We start from the raw sequence: 27,790 nt of genomic DNA on the forward strand, positions 1-27,790 counted from the left end.
CTGAGCTTAGGGGATAGTTTGTGAAGGGTAGGGAGAGATGGATGGGAAGAGGAACACCCTTATAGAAAGGGACAGGTAGGGTTTAGGGGGCCTGATGAACAGGAAACCAGGAAAGGGAATAACATTTGAAATGTAAATAAGAAATACCCAATTTAATAATGATTGAAAAAAATAAAAAGAAAAAAGAAAATAGGGAATTGATATACTTCAAGATTCTGTTATACCTCTCCAGAGAGCTCTATCACACCACAAGGTAGCTTGTTCAACTCTATTCATAGCTGGTTTGTTTATAATAGTCAGAAACTAGAAACAACCTAGATATTTCTCAACTGAAGAATAGATGAAGAAAACATGATACATTTATAGCATAGAGTATTACTCAGTTGTTTAAAAAATGACATCATGAAATTTGCAGAAAAAATGAGTGGAGGAAGAACAAAGAATCATCATCAGTGAAATAACTCAGACACCAAAATGCAAAAATGGTATCTACTCCCAAAACATGTCAAATACATGGGTGAATTCTAGCAGCAAACCTTTGAACTGCTATCGGGACTCCCGTTGGAGGAATTAAAGAAGGATTGAAAGAGCTGGAGTGACTTGCAACTCCATAAGAACAACAGTGCCAACAAACCACATCTCCCAGGAACTAAACCACTGTCCAAAGATATACCTGGACTGACCCATGGGTCTAGCTGCATATGTAGCAGAGGATGGCCTTGTTGGGCCTTCTGCCCAATGGAAGGAGAAACCCTTGGTGCTGCCAAGGTTGGACCTCCAGTGTAGAGGAATGTCTGAGGGGAGTGTGAAAGTAGGGGGTGGATGGGGAGAATAACGCCCTCATAGAAGAAGGGGAGGGGTATGGGATTGGGGGGTCATATCCAGGAAACTGGGAAAGGGAATAACATTTGAAATGTAAATAAAGAAATATCCAATTAAAATACATCATAATTTTATTGTTGTTATAGTGTAGATGAAATCAGGGAAAATGCAAGCAATTTATGGTATGTAATTTATAATTTGAAAAAGCACTTTTGGTTGTGAGCCTCACCTTTAACGGCTGAGCCATCTCTCCAGCCCAACTTCCCAAACTTGTTCTCTGTCTTCTGCATATGCACTGTGACACATGCACACACCTGCACACATATGCAACACAAATAAAACCAATAAATAAAAAGCAAATTTAGCAAGGACATGGAAAATTTTCAGTAATTACTGAAAACACAATGAAGGGTAGACTTCAAGTGTTGTAGACCCACCCGGTCTACGCCTAGGGATATGAAAGAGGAATGTGTGTGTGGGAGAGGTGGCTCTGCAGTAAGAGCATTTGTTGCTGTTGCAGAGAAACTGGGTTGGTTTCACCCACACACAGTTCATAGCTGTCTTTAACTTCAGTTTCAGGGCTTCTGACATCCTCTTTTTACTGCCTTGGGCACTGGACATGCAAGTGGTTCACAGACATTACATGCAAGCAAAATACTAATATTTAAAATAGATATTAAAAACTCCTATAAAACTAGTGTATAATTGAGTTGCCATACTTGAAATAGGTAAATGGTATCATATGTGAATCACATCTCAATAAATCTGCATTACATATGAAAAAAGCACTTTTTGTTATAAATATGCATTCTCCCATCTTGTGTGAGAAATACTACTACTTATAAAGCCTAAAATGTCCCTCTTTTTTGAACTAAGTTCATAATTAACCATTGACTCACTTTGGTCTGCTCAGATGTAATCACCAGTAGGAGAAAAACTAACTGATTCTCTGATTCTATTAGTAATTTTACTAATACATTCAAGTTAAACATTTCCAAATTGGTAAAGAAAAGTATAGACATTGAAAAAATTCACTTCTAAATTTTGTAGGTACATATGTTTATTTCACTTAAAGAAAAGGACACCTACGATACACATCTTTCAATTCAAATTGTTATTTTAATTCGTATGATTGATTATATTTCTACAAATTTATTGTGCAACAGTGGAAATTTACATGATACCTCATAATGCTTTCAAATGTTAAACTGGTAACAATAGTAAACAGAAAAAGAAATTAAAACAGGACAGTCTAATATAATATTGTGGACAACATGCAAGAAGAGCTGCAGTGAGCAAGTGAGCTCTTGCATCCTTGAAAGACATGAACCCCGAGACTTTGTTCCAGGATTGTTTTTTCCTACTGATGTGCCTTTTCTTCTTTGTCATTAGAACAATACTCGTTCATTTGGCTTGGAGTAAGTGAACACTAGAAGACTCTCACTGCCAATAGCCTAGTATGATTACTATCTAGGTGAGAATCCAATCTGTTGGGCAAGTTCCTTGAAGAATAACAGGAAGATGAAAATTCTTGAAATAAAGATCTTTAGACAAATTAATGATTTTATAGAATTTCTGATTTGGTTTAAGTAGTTTTAAGAAGCTAGTTTGATGTAAATAATTTTGAGAATTTTGAGAAGCTCATAAAACATTTAAAGTCAAAAGCAGAATATGTCCCCTCATCGCAGACTAGCAAGAGCTGCATAAGTAACACAAAGGAATATAGTGAGCATTAGTGCATTAATAGTATGCAATTGTAATAGAAAGAAAACAGGCCTGGAACACATTAATGATGAAGAAAAACATTCTAGGTCAGGACCAAGGATGAGGCCACTTGTAAAACTATTGCTTTGAATTTAAAATGACCTTGTAGAATGAAACACTTCTGTGAACTTACAATCTACATTCTGCTGCAACTTCCTCTTGTAGGGCAATTATTTTCTTACATAGAGAAATTTCTGTCAAAAAGGCTATAAAAGCTGAAAGCAAATATAAAGTTTCAGTGTTCTCCTTGACTGATTCATCTGGTGTGTGTTTGTCTGTCTGTTTGCCTGGCTTTCTTTCTTTTCCTTTTTCCCCTGCTCAGGAAGAGTTAATGAACTCCTAGCCTCTCACCTGGCCAAGCAAATGTACCTAAGTCAAAGTATAAAGAGCCCAAGTAAGGTAAGTTTCTCTCTTTATCTCCTGATGCTATCAGCAAGAGTGATTTGCCATAAGACATCAGCTTCTAGCCCCAGAAGACAAGAAAGAGTTAAATTGCCCGTTTCAAGTCCCAGAATATATTTTCAACAAAATCATAGAGGAAAATTTCCCCAACCTAAAGAAAAAGATGCCTATAAACTAAAAGAAGCAGAACACCAGTTAAACTGGAACAGAAAAGAAAATCCTATTGGGAAAAAATACCTTTCTGAATGGTCATCAAGAGATATAGCTAAAATCAGAGCCTTGTCAATTACAATTAACTCTCAAATGGAATGAACTAGAAAACATCATCATGAGTGAGGAAACTCAAACACAGCAAAACACACTTGGTATGTACTCATTGACAAATGGATATTAGCAAAAGAGCTCAAATTAACCAAGATGCAATCCACAGACCAAAGGAAGCTCAAGAAGAAGGATGACCAAAATGTGGATGCTCCCGCTCCTTTATGAAAGGGGAAAAATATGCATAGGAGGGGATATGGAAGCAAAGGTTAGAGCAGATACTCAAGGAATGTCCATACAAAGTCTGGCCCACATGTGGCCCATATATATATATACAGCCACCAAAACTAGATAAGATTGAGGAAGCTAAAAAATGCAGACTGAAAGGAACCAGATATAGATCTCTCCTGAGAGACACATCCAGAGCATGTCCAATACAGGGGTCAATGCTTGCAGCAAACCACTGAACTGAGAACAGGACCCCTTCAGGGGAGTTAGAGGAAGGATTGAAAGAGCTGAAGGAGCTCGCAACCCCATTGGAACAACAATGTTCACCAACCAGAGCTTCCAGGGACTAAACCACTAGCAAAAGGCTATAAATAGACTGACCCAGGGCTCCAACTGCATATGTAGCAGAGAATAGCCTTATTGGAGCACCAGTGAAAGAGGAAGCCCTTAGTCATGCCACGGTTGGACCCCCAGTGCAGCTGAATATGGGGTGCGCGGCAGTAAGGGGGATATATAGGGGGAATACCTGTATGTATATATATAATGAACTTTTTTTAAAAAAGCTGTACTTCTGAGCTGTGGTTAGCATTATGGACACAAAGATGTTACTGGAGGTATTTGGCTCCATCAAAGTAGTGGGTAGCTTGTGCTCGCAAGCACACCAAAATCTTAGTAGAAAATGTGTTTTCGTGTGTGTGTGTGTGTGTGTGTGTGTGTGTGTGTGTGTGTGTGTATAGTTTGGATAGTAGATACATACAGTTACTTCCATTTTTTTTTTGATAAAGGTCTACCTGAAAAACTACTGGACCTGAATACATTTCTTCCCCAGTCTAAAAGTAAAGTCACCATGACACCAGGAAGAGCTGTTCACAGAATGCTAAATCTATTTGGCACAGAATGTGCTTGGTTTGGAGTATTGCCATATATTAAAGTATAAAACAGAAAAATATATTGCTATCAAACTCAATCTTATTTTAAAACTCTTTGAATATTAAAAACTATATTATATGTCATATATATGCTTACACACAAACTTGTGAGTATATGCACGTTCGTGTGCATGCATGAACATATGAGTATGCATGTCACAGTATGTGTGTAAGAGCCAGAGGACAACTTTCAGGAGTGAATTCCCTTACATTATGTGTTTAAGGGATCAAATTCAGACCATTTGATGTCTCCAGGATGTATGGATGGCATTTGAGCCATCTTTCTGGTCACTGAAATTTTTTTGTCAGAATTTCTCATCTAAACCTGTTTCTTAATTTCCCCCTTGTAATTAATTCTCTGGCTTATAATTCAGTTCCTAGGCATTTTAACTATTATGGCTACAGGCTATTATGGTAATTGCCAGTTGCGATTTATACACAACTGAAGCTGGTTTATTATTACAGTTATAACAAAATATTGAAGCATGTTTTATGAACTAGAGCAACCCATGATCATAGGTCAGAAGAACTCATACTGTGAAAATAGCCATCCTAAGGAAAAACAAAACAGTTCAGAAATCCAAAGCAACATTACTTAAAATACCAATGCTATGTGTGTTCTTTTGTCACTGTGTTACCTCACTCTGGATGATATTTTCTCCTTCCATCCATTTGCCTGTGAATTCCATAAAGTCATTGTTTTTAATGGCTGAGTAGTATTCCATTGTATAAATGAAGCATATTTTGTATATCCATTCCTTTGTTGATGGACATCTGGGTTCTTTCCATCTCCTGGCTATTATAAATAAGGCTGCTATGAACATAGTGGAGGATGTATCCTTGTTGTACGTTGGAATATATTTTGGGTATATACTCAGGAGTGGTATAGCTGGGTCCTAAGGTAGTACTATGTCTAATTTTCTGAGGAGCTGCCAAACTGATTTGCAAGAGGGTTGGACCATCTTGCAATCCAACCAGCAATGGAAGAGTGTTCTACTTTCTCCCCATCCTCCCCAGCATCTGCTGCCACCTGAGCTTTTGATCTTAGCCATTCTCACTGGTGTGAGGTGGAATATCAGTATCATTTTGATTTGCATTTCCCCAATGGCTAATGATGTTGAACATTTCTTTAAGTGCTTCTCAGCCATGTATGATTCCTTGGTTGAGGATTCTCTGTTTAGCTCTTTACCCCATTTTTAATAGGGTTATTTGGTTGTCTGGTGTCTATCTTCTTGGGTTTTTGTATATTTTGGATACTATAACACACACAGTATATACTCACTGATAAGTGGATATTAGGAAATAAACTCAGAATACCCATGATACAACTTACAGACCATATGATGGTTAAAAAAAGGAAGACCATAGTGTGGTGCCTCAGTTAGAAGGGGGAACAAGATAATCACAAGAGGTAGAGGTGAGATACTTGGGAGTAAGAAAAGAGGAGAAAGGAAAACAGGGACCAGGATTTGGTGGAAGGGAAAGAGTAGTTGTACAGAGGGTCAGGAAACTGAACAGAGATATATAGCAATGGGGGATGGGGAACTGGGGTTTGCCACTAGAGAGTCCCAGATGCCAGAAAAGTAAGAAACATCCCAACAGGGATGACATTAGCTGAAATACACACAAGGGGAAGAGAGAACCTGTATAGTGACCATATAAAGAGGTTAGAAAAGCCCCCTATTTGAAGGTTGGGGCCATCCACCCTTCTCAAATTTTTAACCCAGAATTGCTCCTATATAAAGCAAATACAGGGAGAAAGAGTGGAGCAGAGACTGAAGAAAAAGCCATCCAAAGACTGCCCCACCTGAAGATGTATCCCATATGCAGCCACCAATCCCAGACACTTACTGAAGCCAAGAAGTGCTTGCAGACAGGAGCTTAAGATGGATGTCTCCTGAGAGACTCTGGCAAAGCTCTACTGATACAGATGAAGATACTTGCAGCTAACCATTGGACTGAACAAGAAGTCCTCAATGGAGGAGTTAGTGAAAAGACTGAAGGAGCTGAAGGGGTTGCAACTCCTTAGGAAGAACAATAGCAACCAACCAGACTCCCCAGAGATCCCAGGAACTAAACCCCCAACCAAAGAATACACAAGGAGGGACCCATGGCTTCATCTGCATATGTATCAGAGGATGGCCTTGTTGACATCAATGGAAGGAAAAGCCCTAGGTCCTGTGAAGGCTTGATACCCCAGTGAAGGCGAATGCTAGGGCAGTGGTGTGGGAGTGGGTGGTGGGTGGTTGGTTGGGGTAAAAGCCTCATGGAGGCAAGGGGTAGAAGGTGGAATGGGGGTTTTTGGAGGGAAAACTTGGGAGGGGCATAAAGTTAGAAATGTAAATATACAAAATAACAAATAAAAATGTATGCCATGTTTTACAGAAAAGGATACATAAAAATGTATGCCATGTTTTACAGAAAAGGAAAAAATCCTTAAAAACTGTATGGACACGAAAACTACACAGGTTATCTAAAATGAACTTGAGAAAAGACTGTACCTTTCTGTTGATATAATAAAGTACCACAACAAAAGGCAGCTGCTTATAGAAGCTGCTGCAGCTGTGGTCTATAGAGACCAGGCTCCACCTGGACATAGTAACAGAAGTTGGAAATTCATCCATATGGCAAATGATCAGGTTTATCACGCCAACAATCACTCTTAGTACTGTTTTCTTTATTAGTGGCAGATGACTTATTTGGTATTAATTATTCACCTTCTTTACTGTGCTAATTACACATGATAAATAAAATTATTTCATTTGAATCGCTGAAAGAAAGACAAAAAGACAGAGGACAGACAGACAGGCAGACAGGAAGGAAGGAAGGAAGGAAGGAAGAAAGAAAGAAAGAAAGAAAGAAAGAAAGAAAGAAAGAAAGAAAGAAAGAAAGAAGAAAAGAAAATCCTTTTCAAACAAGGTAGGAACCTAGTAAAATAGAAACTCCAGGAATCTATGAGGGTGACTCTAGCCAAAACTCTTCACAGTAGGGGATATAGAAGCTAAAATGGCCACCTGCTAAGACCAGGCAAAACTTTCAGTGGACAGGCAGGGACACCATTCCAGCCACAAAACATTCAAGTCACAATTTGTCATGTCTACAAGATGTGCAGGGTTAAAGCTGGAGCAAAATTTGAAGAAATGACCAAACAATACCTGACCCAGCTTGGGATCCATACCTTGAGAGAAAGCCTATCCATGACCCTATTAATGATATTCTGCTATACTTACAGACATGAGACATAACTGTCATCTGATAAGCTTCACCAATCAGCAGTTGGAAATGGATGGAAACTCACAGCCAAATATCAGGAAAGCACTAAGAAGAAGCTACAGTCAGGATGCAAGTTACTAAAATAATTAATGACATAAATGCCTTGACCTAACTTTCTTCAACATGAAACCTTGCTCATTATTCAATTCCTGACAAGTTCCAGCTGTAAAAAGCATAAGTTACACAATACTTGGTGAGAGGTATGACTTTATGATTATTTATAACATTACTGCCTTTAGTACTATATTTTCATTTAAAAGAAGTTCTAATTTATCTTCCTTATCAAGTTATTACAGGATCACAAACAATACTTACCATGGTTAAGGATTGGCTGACGTTCTTCACATCTAACTGGAGGAAATTACCAATAATTAGGAGAGGAGTGGGGCCAGGAGGGAGCTTCCTTCTCCTAGAGTTCTATCTCCAGAGTGAGAGGAGAATGAGAGAGGAGAGAGTAAGTACCAGGAAAGTGACCAGATCCATGGAGACCCTCCTTACTGATCCAAGATGTGATCAGGCAGCACAGAGATTTTATAACAAACTGAAACAACATGCTCTCCTTTGAGCATCATTGACTAATCCATTAGGAAATCTTTAAGTAAACTCTCCAAGTAAATTTTGTCCTTTTGTTAGAGATAAAAATAAGATCCATTTACCTTTGACCTGTACATGGTGCCCAATTGCTGCTAATAAAAGTAAACAAATATTTTTCTAATGTGCGGTAATTCTTCAGAATTAATATATTAATTTTAAGATTCAAGAATACTCCTCCTATATGACTTAGTCCATATATTACTTATGGATATGCATATACTATATGAAATATATTTATTTTTAACATAGTCATACTATATAACATAGGTAGGACTCAAACTGACAATTCTTTTGCTACATTGCCCCAGTAACTAGTAATGTATTTATATACCACAAAGATCATGCATACTTAAAATATTTATTTTCTATACTAAACATTCCAACATATTTTGTTCAATAACATATGGTTTATAGCTCCTTATTTTACTCTTATCCAATACAAAACAAAGAACACTAAACATACATGTCAGTTACACATCTTTACTCAATCATGAAATACCATTATTCTTTTTCTAAGGATGGTGAAACAAAAAGAACTGTCAGTATCTCACAGATCATAGTTGGAAGAATTTAAAATCCACTGTGAATATCTAAGAAACATGCTTATTACCCTGACCTTATTATAGACTCTTAAAGAAAAGTTTTATAATTCTTCATTTTCCACTAATGTACTTATGAAACTGGCTAAGCATGATTCTGTACAGAGAAAATAACAATTATTGATACAAGCTAAGTCTCCCCAAACAGCAGTACCAGCTGGGTACCTAGTGTTCAAATGCCTGAGGCTAAGGGAGGATATTTCTACATAATCTACAGCTCAATTCTGAACAATTTTATCCACAATTACTTGACTATTCATTATATCAACATATTGATGATAACCACTATCATTAAAAAGTAAACATGACCCTAGTTAATAATTATGTCATTGTTTGAACTTAGAGTCAAAAAGGTTTGTTTGCTTTGTAATGTTCAGAACTTCAGTGTCCCAATGTCAGGGTTGTTCTCACCATTTACAGCAGAGAAAGAAGTAGATTGTTGTTATCATATCATATCACTCTAAAATTCCCCCCAAAATAGATTGTATGTACGCATACAATCAGATGTCTTTTTATGCCTGGAGAGATATTTATTTTGGTACAATTTCACTTACTTATAAGTCATTTTGGTCCTTTGGATCATCTTTTTCTTTACCAAATATAAGACTTACAGAATATTTCAAGCGAGATGATGGGCCTCTGAACTCAAATAGACTACATTTTGCTTGATTTTTAAGGAAGGAGATGCTAGTGATGCATGGAGTATCAGCAATCATTGTATCTCTATCTAAGATTAAAGATCTTTGTGTAAACTTTTACTTGACCTTTTTTTCATATCATTTCACTTATTGGCATGTATCTTCACTCATCAATACACATTTTAAAGTATTTCTATATCATTTTGAAAAATATTAGTGCATATTGGTTACAAAATTGAATAGAATTCATATTACCATTTTATTAATATCAAGTCATATAATGACTTTGAAATTATAAACACTTTCTTTACCAGGTTGTTTCTTCCACATTAGGACTCCTAGTAGTCTTCCTCTTCTAAAATGTCCTTCCATGTCATAGACTATACTCTTTGTTTAATAAATATCTCAAAGGGAAGGCCCCAGGGAGTCTACGGGAGTGCCTCTATCTGAGACTTCTAGCAGTGGGGGATGGGGCATCTGTTGTGACCATGGCCTGGAGTCAGGCAGGACTCCCAGTGGAAGAATAAAGACAGCAACTCACCCACAGAACTTTCTACCTAAAGTGTATCCTGCCTACAAGATGTGCAGAGACAAAGATGGATCAAAGAAGGGCCAACAAAATTGAGACCCATCCCATGGGCAAAATCCAATCCTGGAAACTATTAAGGATACTAGACAAAATGGATTATGCTTGCAGAACAGAGCCTAGCATAACAGTCCTCTGAGAGGCTCTACCCAGAAGCCAATGGAAACAGATATAGATACACACAGTCAAACCTTAAATAAAGCACAGAGAGTCTAGTGAAAGAGTTGCAGACATAACTGAGGGACCATAAGAAGATAGGGACTCCAACAGAGTAATAAGAATTCAAGGCCCATACCTAAACATAGTAAAAGTCATATATAGCAAACCAGTAGCTAACATTAAACTAAATGGAGAGAAACTTGAAGCAATTCCACTAAAATCAGGGACTAGACAATGCTGCCCACTCTCTCCATACTAATTCAATACAGTTCTTGAAGTTCTAGCCAGAGCAATCAGACAAAAAAAGGAGATGAAAAGGATACAGATTGGAAAAAAGAAGTCAAAATTTCACTGTTTGCTGATGATATGATAGTATATTTAAGTGATCCCCAAAGTTCTACCAGAGAACTCCTACCTGATAAACAATTTCAGCAAAGTGACTGGGTATAAAATTAACTCAAATAAATCAGTAGCCTTTCTCTACACAAAAGAGAAACAAGTAGAGAAAGAAATTAGGGAAACAACACCCTTCATAATAGTCCCAAATAATACAAAATACCTCGGTGTGACTTTAACCAAGCAAGTGAAAGATCTGTAAAATAAGAACTTTAAGCCTCTGAAGAAAGAAATTGAAGAAGATCTCAGAAGATGGACAGACCTCCCATGCTCAAGGATTCACAGGTTTAATATAGTAAAAATGGCCATTTTACCAAAAGAGATCTACAGATTCAATGCAATCCGCATCAAAATACCAATCCAATTCTTCAGAGACTTGGACAGAACAACTTCCGAATTCATCTGGAATAAGAGAAAAACCCAGGATAGCTAAAACTATCCTCAACAATAAAAGGACTTCCGGGGTAATCACTATCCCTGAACTCAAGCAGTATTTCAGAGCAATAGTGATAAAAACTGCATGGTATTGGTACAGAGACAAACAGATAGGGGAGTGGAATGGAATTGAAGACCCAGAAATGAACCCATGCATCTATGGTCACTTGATTTTTCACAAAGGAGCCAAAACCATGGAAAAAAGATAGCATTTTCAGCAAATGGTGCTGGTTCAACTGGAGGTCAGCATGTAGAAGAATGCAGATCAGACGTTGCTTATCACCCTGTACAAAGCATAAATTCAAGTGGATCAAGGACCCCCACATCAAACCAGATACACTCAAACTAAGAGAAGAAAAAGTGGGGAAACATCTCGAACACATGGGCACCGGAGAAAATTTCCTGAACAAAACACCAATGGCTTATGCTCTAAGATCAAGAATCGACAAATGGAATCTCATAAAACTGCAAAGCTTCTATAAGGCAAAGGACACTGTGGTTAGGACAAAATGGCAACCAACAGATTGGGGAAAGAACTTTACCAATCGTACAACTGACAGAGGGCTTATATCCAAAATATACAAAGAACTCAAGAAGTTAGACTGCAGGGAGACAAATAACCCTATTAAAAATGGGGTTCAGAGCTAAACAAAGAATTCACAACTAAGGAATGCCGAATGGCTGAGAAACACCTAAAGAAACGTTCAACATCTATAGTCATAAGGGAAATGCAAATCAAATCAACCCTGAGAATTCACCTCACACCAGTGAAAATGGCTAAGATCAAAAACTCAGGTGACAGCAAATGCTGGCTACGACGTGGAGATAGAGGAACACTCTTCCATTGTTGGTGGGATTGCAGACTGGTACAACCATTCTGGAAATCAGTCTGGAGGTTCCTGAGAAAATTGGACATTGAACTACCTGAGGACCCAGCTATACCACTCTTGGGCATATACCCTAAAGATGCCCCAACATATAGCAGAGACACATGCTCCACTATGTTCATAGCAGCCTTATTTATAATAGCCAAAAGCTGGAAAGAACCCAGATGCCCTTCAACAGAGGAATGGATACAGAAAATATGGTACAACTATGCAATATAACTCAATATAACTCAGCTATCAAAAACAATGACTTTATGAAATTCACAGGCAATTGGATAGAACTGGAAAATATCATCCTGAGTTAGGTAACCCAATCACAGAAAAACACACATGGTTTCCACTCATTGGTAAGTGGATATTAGCCCAAATTCTTGAATTACCCTAGAAGCACAGAACACATGAAACTCAAGAAGGATGAACAAAATGTGAATGATTTCCTCCTTCTTAGCAATGAATAACCTAGTAAGAGCACCAGTGGAAGGGGAAGTCCTTGGTCTTGCCAAGACTGAACACCTAATGAACGTGATTTTTGGGGGGAGGGTAGTGTGGTGAGGATGTGGAGGGGAAATCCATACAGAAGGGGAGGGGGATGTTGGCCCAGAAACCAAGAAGGGGAATAACAATCAAAATGTAAAAAAGAAATACTCAAGTTAATAAAAAATTTTTTTTAAAAAAAGAGGCCCTGAAGGCTTGGCCAATAAGCTTCCCTTCTTAGATATTCCTCCGTACAAAAGGTATTTAATCTCCGGTCCACCCTGAGAAGTGGGTATGGTATGATATGCATCCATTTTCCCACGTGAAGAACCAATAAACATTTTAGGACCATGGAGACTCATCTACCGCCACCATGGGGAACATACAGAAAGTCTGCCTACAGAGCCACAACCTAATCTCCTATAGGCCTCTCTGTGCTTCCAGCCTGCCTCCACCAAGCTAAGAACAACCAATGCTGGGGAATCCAGGAACTCCCCACCCCCGAGCTAGACACTGTCCCAGGCCCACAACCCCCCTTCCCACTCCATTCTCAGCCCCGCCCCCCCCACCTGAGTCCAGCCTCTTAGGCCCAGGAGAACCTGGTACCAGCTCTGGCTTTTGTGCTTTTGATGTTTCTTGCTGGCGTAAGATAAGCACAGTCAAACTCCCTGTGTGCCACCTCCTCAAGAGGCCATGCCCATCGATGGATGCCCAGCAGAACATGGACCCATATAACATGATCATCAAACAAGACACTTTTACACTTGTCAATTCGCTAACACCACACCATGGCCAATTGCATGTTATTCCTGCCAACACAAAGTGTCTATCATCTTATCTGAAAGACATATCGTTGCCTTGAGCTAAAGAACACAGTAAAGAACTATCTATACTTAGTGGTCACTGGGTTACAAATCAAAGTGCAAAAGAAGTGTCTCTAAGTAGATCATATAAAGGACATTACACAAAAGTGGCACTTTGTAGGCCTCAGCTAGGAAGGTGCAAGTTAGGTGACAGATTTCACTACTTTGTACACATCCATGTGACTGAAAGTATTTGGGGGTTACAAATTTTAGCAAACAGATTACTTACAGAGACTGTGAATAACATTCACCTTAGTTAACATATTTTCATAGGATAGCTAAATAACTGGGTGTGGCTGCCATCTGCCTATAATTCTAATACCCAGGGAAGCTGAAGTATTGAAAGTCTACTCTGAGCAAAGCACAGCAAGACCCTGTCTCTGAAGCAAAAATGTTCAGTTGAACTTTCTAAGTGATGGATGTGCAGCTTAGCAGTAAAGCATGTGGTCCAACCCAAACAGTATCAAGAAAAAAAATAAATAACAAAAACTTGACACAAGCTAGATTCATCAAAGAAGAAGGACTCTCAGCTGAGAAAATGCCTCCATCAGATCCAGCTGTAAGGCATTTTCTCAATGATCAATGTGGGAGGGCCCAGCCCATTGTAGGTGATGCCAGGGAACCAGTTGTCCTGGGTTCTTTTAGAAAGCAGGCTGAGCAAGCCAGGGGAAGCAAGCCAGTAAGCAGCACCCCTCCATGGTGTCTACATCAGCTCCTGCCTCCAGGAAACTTCCCTGTTTGGAGTTCCTGTCCTGACTTCCTTCAATAATGAACAGCAACATGTAAGTGTAAGCCAAATAAACCCTTTCCTTCCCCCCCCCAAAAAAAATTAAAAAAATAAATAAATTATAAGTAAAATTTAACAAAAAAATAAAAAAAATAAAATAAAATCTGTTTCCTTACTTTCAAAAGCATAGTGGCACCATCTAGCTCAGCCATTGTGGAGGCTTTTGTTGTTGGCATTGTTTCTCTTCATTTTATTCAAGAAGCCGTGGCTGTGTGACCATTTCGTGCCAAGAATTCCATTTCTGTTAGTATCACAGAAAACTGCTATAGTGGTCCAATGACCTGTGAGACTGCAGCTAACTCTCGGCTTTGCAGCTCGGATATGCTCCTTAGATATCCATTCACTTGTCCCATTTGATCTTTCTCAGGACCTGCTCTGAGCACGCTTTCCCAACCTATATTTTTGGCTCCTTTCTGCCACTCCACCTGGGTCCCAGCATGGGAAGCGAGCGATGGAAGTGTCACGCCTGAATGGACAGGGCTCCCATCATCTAAACTGAACTTTTAAAATTCCTGGCACAGAGGCGGTGGTGGGCTGAGAACCTAGGGACAGACACAAGGCGGGTCTGCAGCACTGAATGTGATAGACAAGACATTAGACGCTGCTGGGTGCTTGGGAACCACTAGCATAAACTGTGTTCTCTCAGAAGGAGAAGGGCAATCCCTCCAAAGCCACCTCCCTCAGCCCGCCATGGGATTGGATGGGATCTGAAGAGCCACAGAGGCTTTCCTGGTGGAACTGGACTCCCCCACTCCTCAACCACCACCCACCCCTTTCTTCTAGGTTTCATTGTCTCCGTGTTCACTTCTGACCAAGGAACACCATTAAATTTTCTGTGATCTATGTTCCAAATTACATCACTCCAGTTCTCTGAAATTTAAAAAAAAAAAAAAGCTGGATTAATGAACCACAAACTTCAAGCAAATTGGCTACACAATCCATCACATCTGACCGCAGCTTTGCCGCTGCCTCAAACTCCAAAGGATGGCAGAAATTTTCCAGGCTGCTTTTGAAAAGGAACACAGAGGACTAAAAGGGGTAGCCCCACGTTGAGTTATCTTTTCTTTTTTTCTTTTTTTATTTTTCATCTTTATTAACTTGAGTATTTGTTATTTACATTTCAATTGTTATTCCCCTTCCTGGTTTCCAGGCCAACTTCCCTCTAACCCCTCCCCCTCCCCTTCTCTATGGGTGTTTCCCTCCCCACCTTCCCCATATTATCGCCCTCCCCACAACAATCACTTTCATTGGGAGATCAGTCTTGGCAGGGCCAAGGGCTTCCCCTTCCACTGGTGCTCTTACTAGGCTATTCATTGCTACCTAAGAGGTTGGAGCCCAGGGTTAGTCCATGTATAGTCTTTGGGAAGTAGCTTAGTCCCTGGAAGCTCTCGTTGCTTGGCATTGTTCTTCATTTGGGGGTCTCAAGCCCTTCAATCTCTTTCAGTCCTTCCTCTAATTCCTTCAACGGGGGTCCCATTCTCAGTTCACTGGTTTAATAATGGCATTTGCCTATGCATTTGCTGTTTTCTGGCTGTGTCTCTCAGGAGAGATCTACATCTGGTTCCTGTCAGCCTGCACTTCCTTGCTTCATCCATCTTATCTAGTTCGGTGGCTGTAAATGGATGGGCCACTTGTGGGGGCAGGCTCTCAATGGGCATTCCTTCTGCCTCTCTTCTAAACTTTGCCTCCCTATTCCCTCCCAAGGGTATTCTTGTTCCCCTTTTAAAGAAGGAGTGAAGCATCTGCGTTTTGGTCATCCTTCTTGAGTTTCATGTGTTCTGTGCATCTAGGGTAATTCAAGCATTTGGGCTAATATCCACTTATCAATTAGTGCATACCATGTGTGTTTTTCTGTGAGTGGGTTACCTCACTCAGGATGATATTTTCCAGTTCCATCCATTTGCCTATGAATTGGATAGTATTGGTATGAGGGCTTCTATGAAGGTCTTATAGAATTCTGCACTTAACCCATCTGGACCTGGGCTCTTTTTGATTGGGAGACTTTTAAGGTCTGCTTCTATTTCTTTAGGAGTTATGGAGTTGTTTAAATGGTTTATCTGTTCCTGATTTAACTTTGGTACCTGTTATCTGTCTAGGAAATAGTCCAATTCCTCCAGATTTTCAAGTTTTGTTGAACATAGGCTTTCATAGTAGGATCTGATGATTTTTTTTAATTTCCTCTGATTCTGTATTTATGTCTCCCTTTTCACTTCTGATTTTGTTAATTTGGACACACTCTCTGTGTCCTCATGTTAGTCTGGCTAAGGATTTATCTATCTTGTTGATTTTCTCGAAGAAACAACTTTTGGTTCTGTTGATTCTTTGTATAGGCCTTTTTGTTTCTACTTAGTTGATTTCAGCTCTGAGTTTGATTATTTCTGGCCTTCTACTTCTCCTGGGTGTATTTGCTTCTTTTTGTTCTAGAGTTATAGGTGTGCTGTCCACCTGCTGATATATGCTCCCTCCTGTTTCTATCTGCAGGCACTCAGAGCTATGAGTTTTCCCTCTTAGCACAGCTTTCACATGTCCTTTAAGTTTGGGTATATTGTACTTTCATTTTTATTAAAATAAGAAGTCTTTAATTTCATTCTTAATTTCTTGTTTGACCAGGTTGTCACTGAATAGAGCATTGTTCAACTTCCATGTATATGTGGGCGTTCTTCCCTTATTCCTATTGAAGAACAGCTTTAGCCCATGGGGGTGTGATAGGACACATGGGATTATTACTATCTTTCTGTATCTATTGAGGCATGTTTAATGATGAATTATATTGTCAATTTTGGAGAAAGAACCATGAGTTGGTGAGAAGAAGGTATATCCTTTTGTTTAGGGTAGAATGTTTTCTAAATATCTGTTAAGTCCATTTGGTTCATGACTTTTCCTAATCTGTCTATGTCTCTGTTTAATTTCTGTTTCCATGATCTGTCCATTGATGAGAGTGGGGTGCTGAAATCTCCTACTATTCTTGTGTGAGGTGAAATGTGTGCTTTGAGCTTTAGTAAGGTTTCTTTTACGTATGTAGGTGCCCTTGTATTTGGAGCATAGATATTTAGGATTGAGAGTTCATCTTGGTGGATTTTTCCTTTGATGAGTATGAAGTGTACTTCCTTATCTTTTTTGATGACTTTTGGTTGAAAATAGATTTTATGAGCTCTCTGCTCCCAAAACCCGTGGGAGAGAGACCTCACTGCCTGGTCAGGTGGGCAATCCTGAGGCTGCAGAGCGGAGGAGACCACCAACACTGCCCACCCCTGCCCACATCCCTGGCCCAAGAGGAAACTGTCTAAGGCCTCTGGGTTCCCGTAGGGGAGGGCCCAGGAGCGGCAGGACCCCTGCGCCTGAGACACCGCCGGAACCTGAAGGAAACAGACCGGATAAACAGTTCTCTGCACCCAAATCCCCTTGGAGGGAGAGCTAAACCTTCATCGAGGCAGACACGCCTGGGAAACCAGAAGAGACTGCACTCTGCACACACATCTCGGACGCCAGAGGAAAACACCAAACGCCATCTGGAACCCTAGTGCACGTAAGCTCCCGGAAAGGGCGGTGCATATCTTCCTGGTTGCTGCCACCACAGAGAGCTCCGTGGGCAGCACCCTGCGAGCAAACTTGAGCCTCGGGACCACAGGTAAGACCAACTTTTCTGCTGCAAGTGACCTGCCTGGTGAACTCAAGACACAGGCCCACAGGAACAGCTGAAGACCTATAGAGAGGAAAAACTACACGCCGGAAAGCAGAACACTCTGTCCCCATAACTGGCTGAAAGAAAACAGGAAAACAGGTCTACAGCACTCCTGGCACACAGGCTTATAGGACAATCTAGCCACTGTAAGAAATAGCAGAACAAAGTAACACTAGAGATAATCTGATGGTGAGAGGCAAGCACAGGAACCCAAGCAACAGAAACCAAGACTACATGGCATCATCGGACCCCAATTCTCCCACCAAAATAAACATGGAATATCCAAACACACTAGAAAATCAAGATCTAGTTTCAAAATCATATTTGATCATGATGCTGGAGGACTTCAAGAAAGACGTGAAGAACTCCCTTAGAGAACAAGTAGAAGCCTACAGAGAGGAATCGCGAAAATGCCTGAAAGAATTCCAGGAAAACATAAATAAACAAGTAGAAACCCATAGAGAGGAGACACAAAAATCCCTGAAAGAATTCCGGGAAAACACAAACAAACAGTTGAAGGAATTAAAAATGGAAATAGAAGCAATGAAGAAAGAACACATGGAAATAACCCTGGATATAGAAAATCAAAAGAAGAGACAAGGAGCTGTAGATACAAGCATCACCAACAGAATACAAGAGATGGAAGAGAGAATCTCGGGAGCAGATGATTCCATAGAAATCATTGACTCAGCTGTCAAAGATAATGTAAAGCAGAAAAAGCTACTGGTCCAAAACATACAGGAAATCCAGGACTCAATGAGAAGATCAAACCTAAGGATAATAGGTATAGAAGAGAATGAAGACTCCCAGCTCAAAGGACCAGTAAATATCTTCAACAAAATCATAGAAGAAAACTTCCCTAACCTAAAAAAAGAGATACCCATAGGCATACAAGAAGCCTACAGAACTCCAAATAGATTGGACCAGAAGAGAAACTCCTCCCATCACATAATAGTCAAAACACCAAACGCACAAAATAAAGAAAGAATATTAAAAGCAGTAAGGGAAAAAGGTCAAGTAACATATAAAGGCAGACCTATCAGAATCACACCAGACTTTTCGCCAGAAACTATGAAGGCCAGAAGATCCTGGACAGATGTCATACAGACCCTAAGAGAACACAAATGCCAGCCCAGGTTACTGTATCCTGCAAAACTCTCAATTATCATATATGGAGAAACCAAGATAATCCATGACAAAACCAAATTTACACAATATCTTTCTACAAATCCAGCACTACAAAGGATAATAATGGGTAAAGCCCAACATAAGGAGGCAAGCTATACCCCAGAAGAAGCAAGAAACTAATCATCTTGGCAACAAAGCAAAGAGAAGAAAAGCACACAAACATAACCTCACATCCAAATATGAATATAACAGGAAGCAATAATCACTATTCCTTAATATCTCTCAACATCAATGGCCTCCACTCCCCAATAAAAAGACATAGATTAACAAACTGGATACGCAAAGAGGACACTGCATTCTGCTGCCTACAGGAAACACACCTCAGAGACAAAGACAGACACTACCTTAGAGTGAAAGGCTGGAAAACAACTTTCCAAGCAAATGGTCAGAAGAAGCAAGCTGGAGTAGCCATTCTAATATCAAATAAAATCAATTTTCAATTAAAAGTCATCAAAAAAGATAAGGAAGGACACTTCATATTCATCAAAGGAAATATCCACCAAGATGAACTCTCAATCCTAAATATCTATGCCCCAAATACAAGGGCACCTACATACGTAAAAGAAACCTTACTAAAGCTCAAAACACACATTGTACCTCACACAATAATAGTGGGAGATTTCAACACCCCACTCTCATCAACGGACAGATCATGGAAACAGAAATTAAACAGAGACGTAGACAGACTAAGAGAAGTCATGAGCCAAATGGACTTAACGGATATTTATAGAACATTCTATCCTAAAGCAAAAGGATATACCTTCTCAGCTCCTCATGGTACTTTCTCCAAAATTGACCATATACTTGATCAAAAAACGGGCCTCAACAGGTACAGAAAGATAGAAATAATACCATGCGTGCTATCAGATCACCACGGCCTAAAACTGGTCTTCAATAACAATAAGGGAAGAATGCCCACATATACGTGGAAATTGAACAATGCTCTACTCAATGATAACCTAGTCAAGGAAGAAATAAAGAAAGAAATTAAAAACTTTTTAGTATTTAATGAAAATGAAGGTACAACATACCCAAACTTATGGGACACAATGAAAGCTGTGCTGAGAGGAAAACTCATTGCGCTGTGTGCCTGCAGAAAAAAACAGGAAAGAGCATATGTCAGCAGCTTGACAGCATACCTAAAAGCTCTAGAGCAAAAAGAAGCAAATACACCCAGGAGGAGTAGAAGGCAGGAAATAATCAAACTCAGAGCTGAAATCAACCAAGTAGAAACAAAAAGGACCATAGAAAGAATCAACAGAACCAAAAGTTGGTTCTTTGAGAAAATCAACAAGATAGATAAACCCTTAGCCAGACGAACGAGAGGACCCAGAGAGTGTGTCCAAATTAACAAAATCAGAAATGAAAAGGGAGACATAACTACAGATTCAGAGGAAATTCAAAAAATCATCAGATCTTACTATAAAAGCCTATATTCAACAAAACTTGAAAATCTACAGGAAATGGACAATTTCCTAGACAAATACAAGGTACCGAAGTTAAATCAGGAACAGATAAACCAGTTAAACAACCCCATAACTCCTAAGGAAATAGAAGCAGTCATTAAAGGTCTCCCAACCAAAAAGAGCCCAGGTCCAGACGGGTTTAGTGCAGAATTCTATCAAACCTTCATAGAAGACCTCATACCAATATTATCCAAACTATTCCACAAAATTGAAACAGATGGATCACTCCCGAATTCCTTCTATGAAGCCACAATTACTCTTATACCTAAACCACACAAAGACCCAACAAAGAAAGAGAACTTCAGACCAATTTCCCTTATGAATATCGACGCAAAAATACTCAATAAAATTCTGGCAAACCGAATCCAAGAGCACATCAAAACAATCATCCACCGTGATCAAGTAGGCTTCATCCCAGGCATGCAGGGATGGTTTAATATACGGAAAACCATCAACGTGATCCAGTATATAAACAAACTGAAAGAACAAAACCACATGATCATTTCATTAGACGCTGAGAAAGCATTTGACAAAATTCAACACCCCTTCATGATAAAAGTCCTGGAAAGAATAGGAATTCAAGGCCCATACCTAAACATAGTAAAAGCCATATACAGCAAACCAGTTGCTAACATTAAACTAAATGGAGAGAAACTTGAAGCAATCCCACTAAAATCAGGTTCTAGACAAGGCTGCCCACTCTCTCCCTACTTATTCAATATAGTTCTTGAAGTTCTACCCAGAGCAATCAGACAACAAAAGGAGGTCAAGGGGATACAGATGGGAAAAGAAGTCAAAATATCACTATTTGCAGATGATATGATAGTATATTTAAGTGATCACAAAAGTTCCACCAGAGAACTACTAAAGCTGATAAACAACTTCAACAAAGTGGCTGGGTATAAAATTAACTCAAATAAATCAGTAGCCTTCCTCTACACAAAAGAGAAACAAGCCGAGAAAGAAATTAGGGAAGCGACACCCTTCATAATAGACCCAAATAATATAAAGTACCTCGGAGTGACTTTAACCAAGCAAGTAAAAGATCTGTACAATAAGAACTTCAAGACACTGAAGAAAGAAATTGAAGAAGACCTCAGAAGATGGAAAGATCTCCCATGCTCATGGATTGGCAGGATTAATATAGTAAAAATGGCCATTTTACCAAAAGCAATCTACAGATTCAGTGCAATCCCCATCAAAATACCAATCCAATTCTTCAAAGAGTTAGACAGAACAATTTGCAAATTCATCTGGAATAACAAAAAACCCAGGATAGCTAAAACTATCCTCAACAATAAAAGGACGTCAGGGGGAATCACTATCCCTGAACTCAAGCAGTATTACAGAGCAATAGTGATAAAAACTGCACGGTATTGGTACAGAGACAGACAGATAGACCAATGGAATAGAATTGAAGACCCAGAAATGAACCCACACACCTATGGGCACCTGATTTTTGACAAAGGTGCCGAAACCATTCAATGGAAAAAAGATAGCATTTTCAGCAAATGGGGCTGGTTCAACGGGAGGTCAACATGTAGAAGAATGCAGATTGATCCATGCTTATCACCCTGTACAAAGCTTAAGTCCAAGTGAATCAAGGACCTCCACATCAAACCTGATACACTCAAACTAATAGAAGAAAAACTAGGGAAGCATCTGGAACACATGGGCACTGGAAAAAATTTCCTGAACAAAACACCAATGGCTTATGCTCTAAGATCAAGAATCGACAAAAGGGATCTCATAAAACTGCAAAGTTTCTGTAAGGCAAGGGACACTGTGGTTAGGACAAATCGGCAACCAACAGATTGGGAAAAAATCTTTACCAATCCTACAACAGATAAAGGCCTTATATCCAAAATATACAAAGAACTCAAGAAGTTAGACCGCAGGGAGACAAATAACCCCATTAAAAACTGGGGTTCAGTGCTAAACAAACAATTCACAGCTGAGGAATGCAGAATGGCCGAGAAACACCTAAAGAAATGTTCAACATCTTTAGTCATAAGGGTAATGCAAATCAAAACAACCCTGAGATTTCACCTCACACAAGTGTGAATGGCTAAGATCAAAAACTCAGGTGACAGCAGATGCTGGCGAGGATGCGGAGAAAGAGGAACACTCCTCCATTGTTGGTGGGATTGCAGACTGGTACAACCATTCTGGAAATCTGTCTGGAGGTTCCTCAGAAAATTGGACATTGAACTGCCTGAGGATCCAGCTATACCTCTCTTGGGCGTATACCCAAAAGATGCCCCAAAATATAAAAAAGACACATGCTCCACTATGTTCATCGCAGCCTTATTTATAATAGCCAGAAGCTGGAAAGAACCCAGATGCCCTTCAACAGAGGAATGGATACAGAAAATGTGGTACATCTACACAATGGAATATTACTCAGCTATCAAAAACAACGACTTTATGAAATTCGTAGGCAAATGGTTGGAACTGGAAAATATCATCTTGAGTGAGCTAACCCAATCACAGAAAAACACACATGGTATGCACTCACTGATAAGTGGCTATTAGCCCAAATGCTTGAATTACCCTAGATGCCTAGAACAAATGAACCTCAAGATGGATGATCAAAATGTGAATGCTTCACTCCTTCTCTAAAAGGTGAACAAGAATACCCTTGGCAGGGAAGAGAGAGGCAAAGATTAAAACAGAGACTGAAGGAAAACCCATTCAGAGCCTGCCCCACATGTGACCCATACATATACAGCCACCCAATTAGACAAGATGGATGAAGCAAAGAAGTGCAGACCGACAGGAGCCGGATGTAGATCGCTCCTGAGAGACACAGCCAGAATACAGCAAATACAGAGGCGGATGCCAGCAGCAAACCACTGAACTGAGAATAGTACCCCCGTTGAAGGAATCAGAGAAAGAACTGGAAGAGCTTGAAGGGGCTCGAGACCCCATATGTACAACAATGCCAACCAACCAGAGCTTCCAGGGACTAAGCCACTACCTAAAGACTGTACATGGACTGACCCTGGACTCTGACCTCATAGGTAGCAATGAATATCCTAGTAAGAGCACCAGTGGAAGGGGAAGCCCTGGGTCCTGCCAAGACTGAACCCCCAGTGAACGTGATTGTTGTGGGGAGGGCGGTAATGGGGGGAGGGTTGGGAAGGGAACACCCATAAGGAAGGGGAGGGGGGAGGGGGATGTTTGCCCGGAAACCAAAGAATTATTATTAAGTATTAAATAAATTAAAAAAAAGAAAATAGATTTTATTTGATATTAGAATGGCTACTTCACCTGGATTCTTTAGACCATTGGCTTGAAAATTTGTCTTTCAGCCTTGCATTCTGAGGTAGTGTCTGTCTTTGTCTCTGAGGTGTGTTTCCTGTAGGCAGCAGAATGCAGGGTCCTCATTGTATATCCAGTTTGTTAATCTATGTCTTTCTATTGGGGTGAGTCCATTGATGTTGAGAGATATTAAGGAACAGTGATTGCTGTTTGCTGTTATGTTTGTACTTGGATGTGAGATTGTTTGTGTACTTTTCTTCTCTTTGTTCTGTTGCCAAGTAGATGAGTTTCTTGCTTCTTCTAGGGTATAGCTTGCCTCCTTATGTTGGGCTTTACCATTTATTATCCTTTGTAGGGCTGGATTTGTAGAAAGATATTATGTAAATTTGATTTTGTCATGGAATATCTTGGTTTCTCCATCTATGTTAATTGAGAGTTTTGCTGGATACAGTAACCTGGGCTGGCATTTGTGTTCTCTTAGGGTCTGTATGACATCTGTCCAGGATCTTCTGCCTTTCATATTGTCTGGTGAGTAGTCTGCTGTGATTCTGATAGGTCTGCCTTTATATGTTACTTAACCTTTTTCCCTTACTGCTTTTAATATTCTTTTTGGTTTTGTGCATTTGGTGTTTTGACTATTATGTGATGGGAGGAGTTTCTCTTCTGGTCCAATCTATTTGGAGTTCTGTAGGCTTCTTTTATGTTTATGGGCATCTCTTTCTTTAGGTTAGGGGAGTTTTCTTTCTGACTTTGTGAAGATATTTACTGGTCCTTTGAGCTGGGAGTCTTCACTCTCTTCTATACCTATTATCCTTAGGTTCAATCTGCTCATTGAGTCCTGGATTTCCTGTATGTTTTGGACCAGTAGCTTTTTCCATTTTACATTATCTTTGACAGTTGTGTCCATGATTTCTATGGAATCTTCTGCTCCTGAGATTCTCTCTTCTATCTCTTGTATTCTGTTGGTGATGCTTGTATCTATAGCTCCTCCTGTCTTCCTTTAGTTTTCTATATCCAGGGTTGTCTCCCTTTGTGCTTACTTTATTGCTTTTATTTCCATTGTTAATTCCTTCACATGTTTGATTGTGTTTTCCGGGAATTTTTTCAGGGATTTTTGTGATTCCTCTCTATAGGCGTCTAGTTGTTTTTTTATGTTTTCCTCCATTTCTCCAAGGGAGTCCTTTGTGTCTTTCTTGAAGTCCTCCATCATCATGATCAAATGTTATTTAAAATAAAGATCTTGCTTTTCTGGTGTGTTTGGATATTCAGTGTCTGCTTTGGTGGGAGAATTGGGCTCTGATGTTGCCATGAAGTCTTGGTTTCTGTTGCTTGGGTTCCTGTGCTTGCCTCTCGCCATCAGGTTGTCTCTGGTGTTACCTTGTTTTGCTATTTCTGACAGTGGCTAGACCGTCCTATAGGCCTGTGTGTCAGGAGTGCTGTAGACCTGTTTTCCTGCTTTGTTTCTTCCAGTTACAGGAACAGAGTGTTCTGCTTTCAGGAGTGTAGTCTTTCCTGATCTTCAGCTGTTCATGTGGGTGTGTGTCCTGAGTCCACCATGTAGGTCACTTGGAGCAGAAAATTTTGTCTTACCTCTGGTCCCGAGGCTGAAGTTACTCCTGGGTGGGGCTGCTTTTGAGCTGTCAGTGAGGGCGGCAACCAGAAGGGTCTGCCCTGCCTTTTCCCGGTACCCTGGTGCACCATGTCCCAGATGGCCTTAGGTGTTTTCCTCTGGAGTCAGAAATGTGGGCAGAGTGTAGTCTCTTTTGGCTTCCCAGGCATGTCTGCCCCTCTGAAGGTTTAGCTCTCCCTCCCATGGAATTTGGGTGCAGGGAACTGTTGACCAGGACCATTCAGATCAGAGTGGTGTTTGGACCTTAGGGGACCTGCCACTTGAATGCCCCTAACTTCCTGTTCCCAGAGACCTCATACAGTTTCCTCTTGGGCCAGGGATGTGTGCAGGCGTGGGCAGTATTGGTGGTCTCTCCTGCTCTGCAGTCTCAGGATTCCCTATCTGTCTGGGCGGTGAGCTCTCTCTCCCATTGTGTTTGGGAGCAGGGAGCTGTGAGCCGGGGATATTCTGTCATCTTTACCTCATAATATTTATGCCAATCCCATCAATTGTCTGGATGAATTATGAATTGATAGTATAATTGACATTTTGAGTTTCTGAAAATCTTTCCATTATTTGGGTGCACACATATCCCAAGTATCCTGATACGTTTCTATACACATCTCATTTTCATGAATTTAGAAATTAATAGCAGTTCAAATTACTGATTAATTAAATTCATCATTTGGGTCATTTGGGTCAAATGATAATGTACAAAAAATGAAAATAATTTTACAGATAAAATGTTCACCAGAAGCTACCGTGAATTTTGCATTTAGTTTCAGAAGAAACATTTATGACTAGCAAAATATATGAGATTAGGTAGGTAAGGTCTCATAATGATTAAATATTTTCTAAACAGTAGCTTAAAAATAGTAACACCTGGAGTATGAAATAATTAGGGAAGAGTGGGCAGAGCAGCCTCAGGTTCCCAATTTGCTTTCTATTTAAAATTGTGAGATACAGAGAGGAACCCTTAGGGACACAGGGGAGGCACAGTGTGCTTTTCTTATTCTATTGTAATTCTTCAAACATGTGTTCCACCACCATCTTCCAGGATCTTCCCTGCCTCACTCTTCATTACTACTGTATTATAGTTATATTATAAAGGATTCTGTTGTTTATGGTTCTCTTCACATGCTAGTTTAAATGCACTAATTCTGTCTCATATTTATGCTATTGTCTTTTCAGTGGTTATTGATACAGGATGAAAGGTGTGTTCATTTATATGGAACACCTGGTTCTATTTTTTATTTAGCACTTAGATTTATATGTCAAATTCTCAATCCACATTCATTCATACAATAAATTCACTGCCAATTAATAAAGATTTAAACTGCACACCTAGACAAGATAAAATCGATGAAGTTCACCTGAATCTGGAATCATGCTGCTCTGCTGCTCCCTATCAACCATTCAATGATTTCTCTCACTCCTCCAACTCCTCCCTCCTTGCTAGACTTTTCCCTAACTGGTTCCTTTTAAAAATAAAATTTTACAGTGATGTTATCTGTAAAATGACACTTTTTCTATATTTGGAAAACTATTGTTCATAAGAATTTTATTGACTATGATAAAATTCTCTAGTCTATAAAATCTGACATCATAACCTTGACGTCAAGGCCCATACATTTATAATGAAACAAACAATTTAAAATGCTTCAAAGAATAAAAATTCCCAAGAAGACACATTAAATAATGAACTGCAGTTTATTTATTTGATTAGCTGAGGTTTTTTTTGTCCACATATGAATTCGATGATCAAAATGGGAATGCTTCACTCCTTCTTTAAATGAGGAAAAAGAATACCCTTGGCAGGGAAGGGAGAGGCAAAGATTAAAACAGAGACTGAAGGAACACCCATTCAGAGCCTGCCCCACATATGACCCATACATATACAGCCACCCAATTAGAGAAGATGGACGAAGCAAAGAAGTGCAGGCCTACAGGAACCGGATGTAGATCGCTCCTGAGAGACACAGCCAGAATACAGCAAATACAGAGGCGAATGCCAGCAGCAAACCACTGAACTGAGAATAGGCCCCCGTTGGAATCAGAGAAAGAACTGGAAGAGCTTGAAGGGGCTGGAGACCCCAAAAGTACAACAATGTCAAGCAACCAGAGCTTCCAGGGACTAAGCCACTACCTAAAGACTATACATGGACTGACCCTGGACTCTGACCCCATAGGTAGCAATGAATATCCTAGTAAGAGCACCAGTGGAAGGGGAAGCCCTGGGTCCTGCTAAGACTGAACCCCCAGTGAACTAGACTATGGGGGGAGGGCGGCAATGGGGGGAGGGTTGGGAGGGGAACACCCATAAGGAAAGGGAGGCGGGAGGGGGATGTTTGCCCGGAAACCGGGAAAGGGAATAACACTTGAAATGTATATAAGAAATACTCAAGTTAATAAAAAAAAAAAAGAATTCGATTCATCCCAATGAAGAAAGTGACTGCAAGAATTCATCTGTTCTCAAGGTCTGAA

At 39.8% G+C, this 27,790-nt stretch overlaps 1 pseudogene; it reads right to left on the reverse strand.

Moving 5' to 3' along the window:
* The window catches only part of LOC120100034 (uncharacterized), a 71,002-nt pseudogene that overhangs the window by 20,022 nt on the left and 23,190 nt on the right, over nucleotides 1-27,790 (reverse strand).

Source organism: Rattus norvegicus, chromosome 1 (genome assembly GCF_036323735.1).
Source record: "Rattus norvegicus strain BN/NHsdMcwi chromosome 1, GRCr8, whole genome shotgun sequence".
Classification (NCBI taxonomy): Eukaryota; Metazoa; Chordata; class Mammalia; order Rodentia; family Muridae; genus Rattus; species Rattus norvegicus.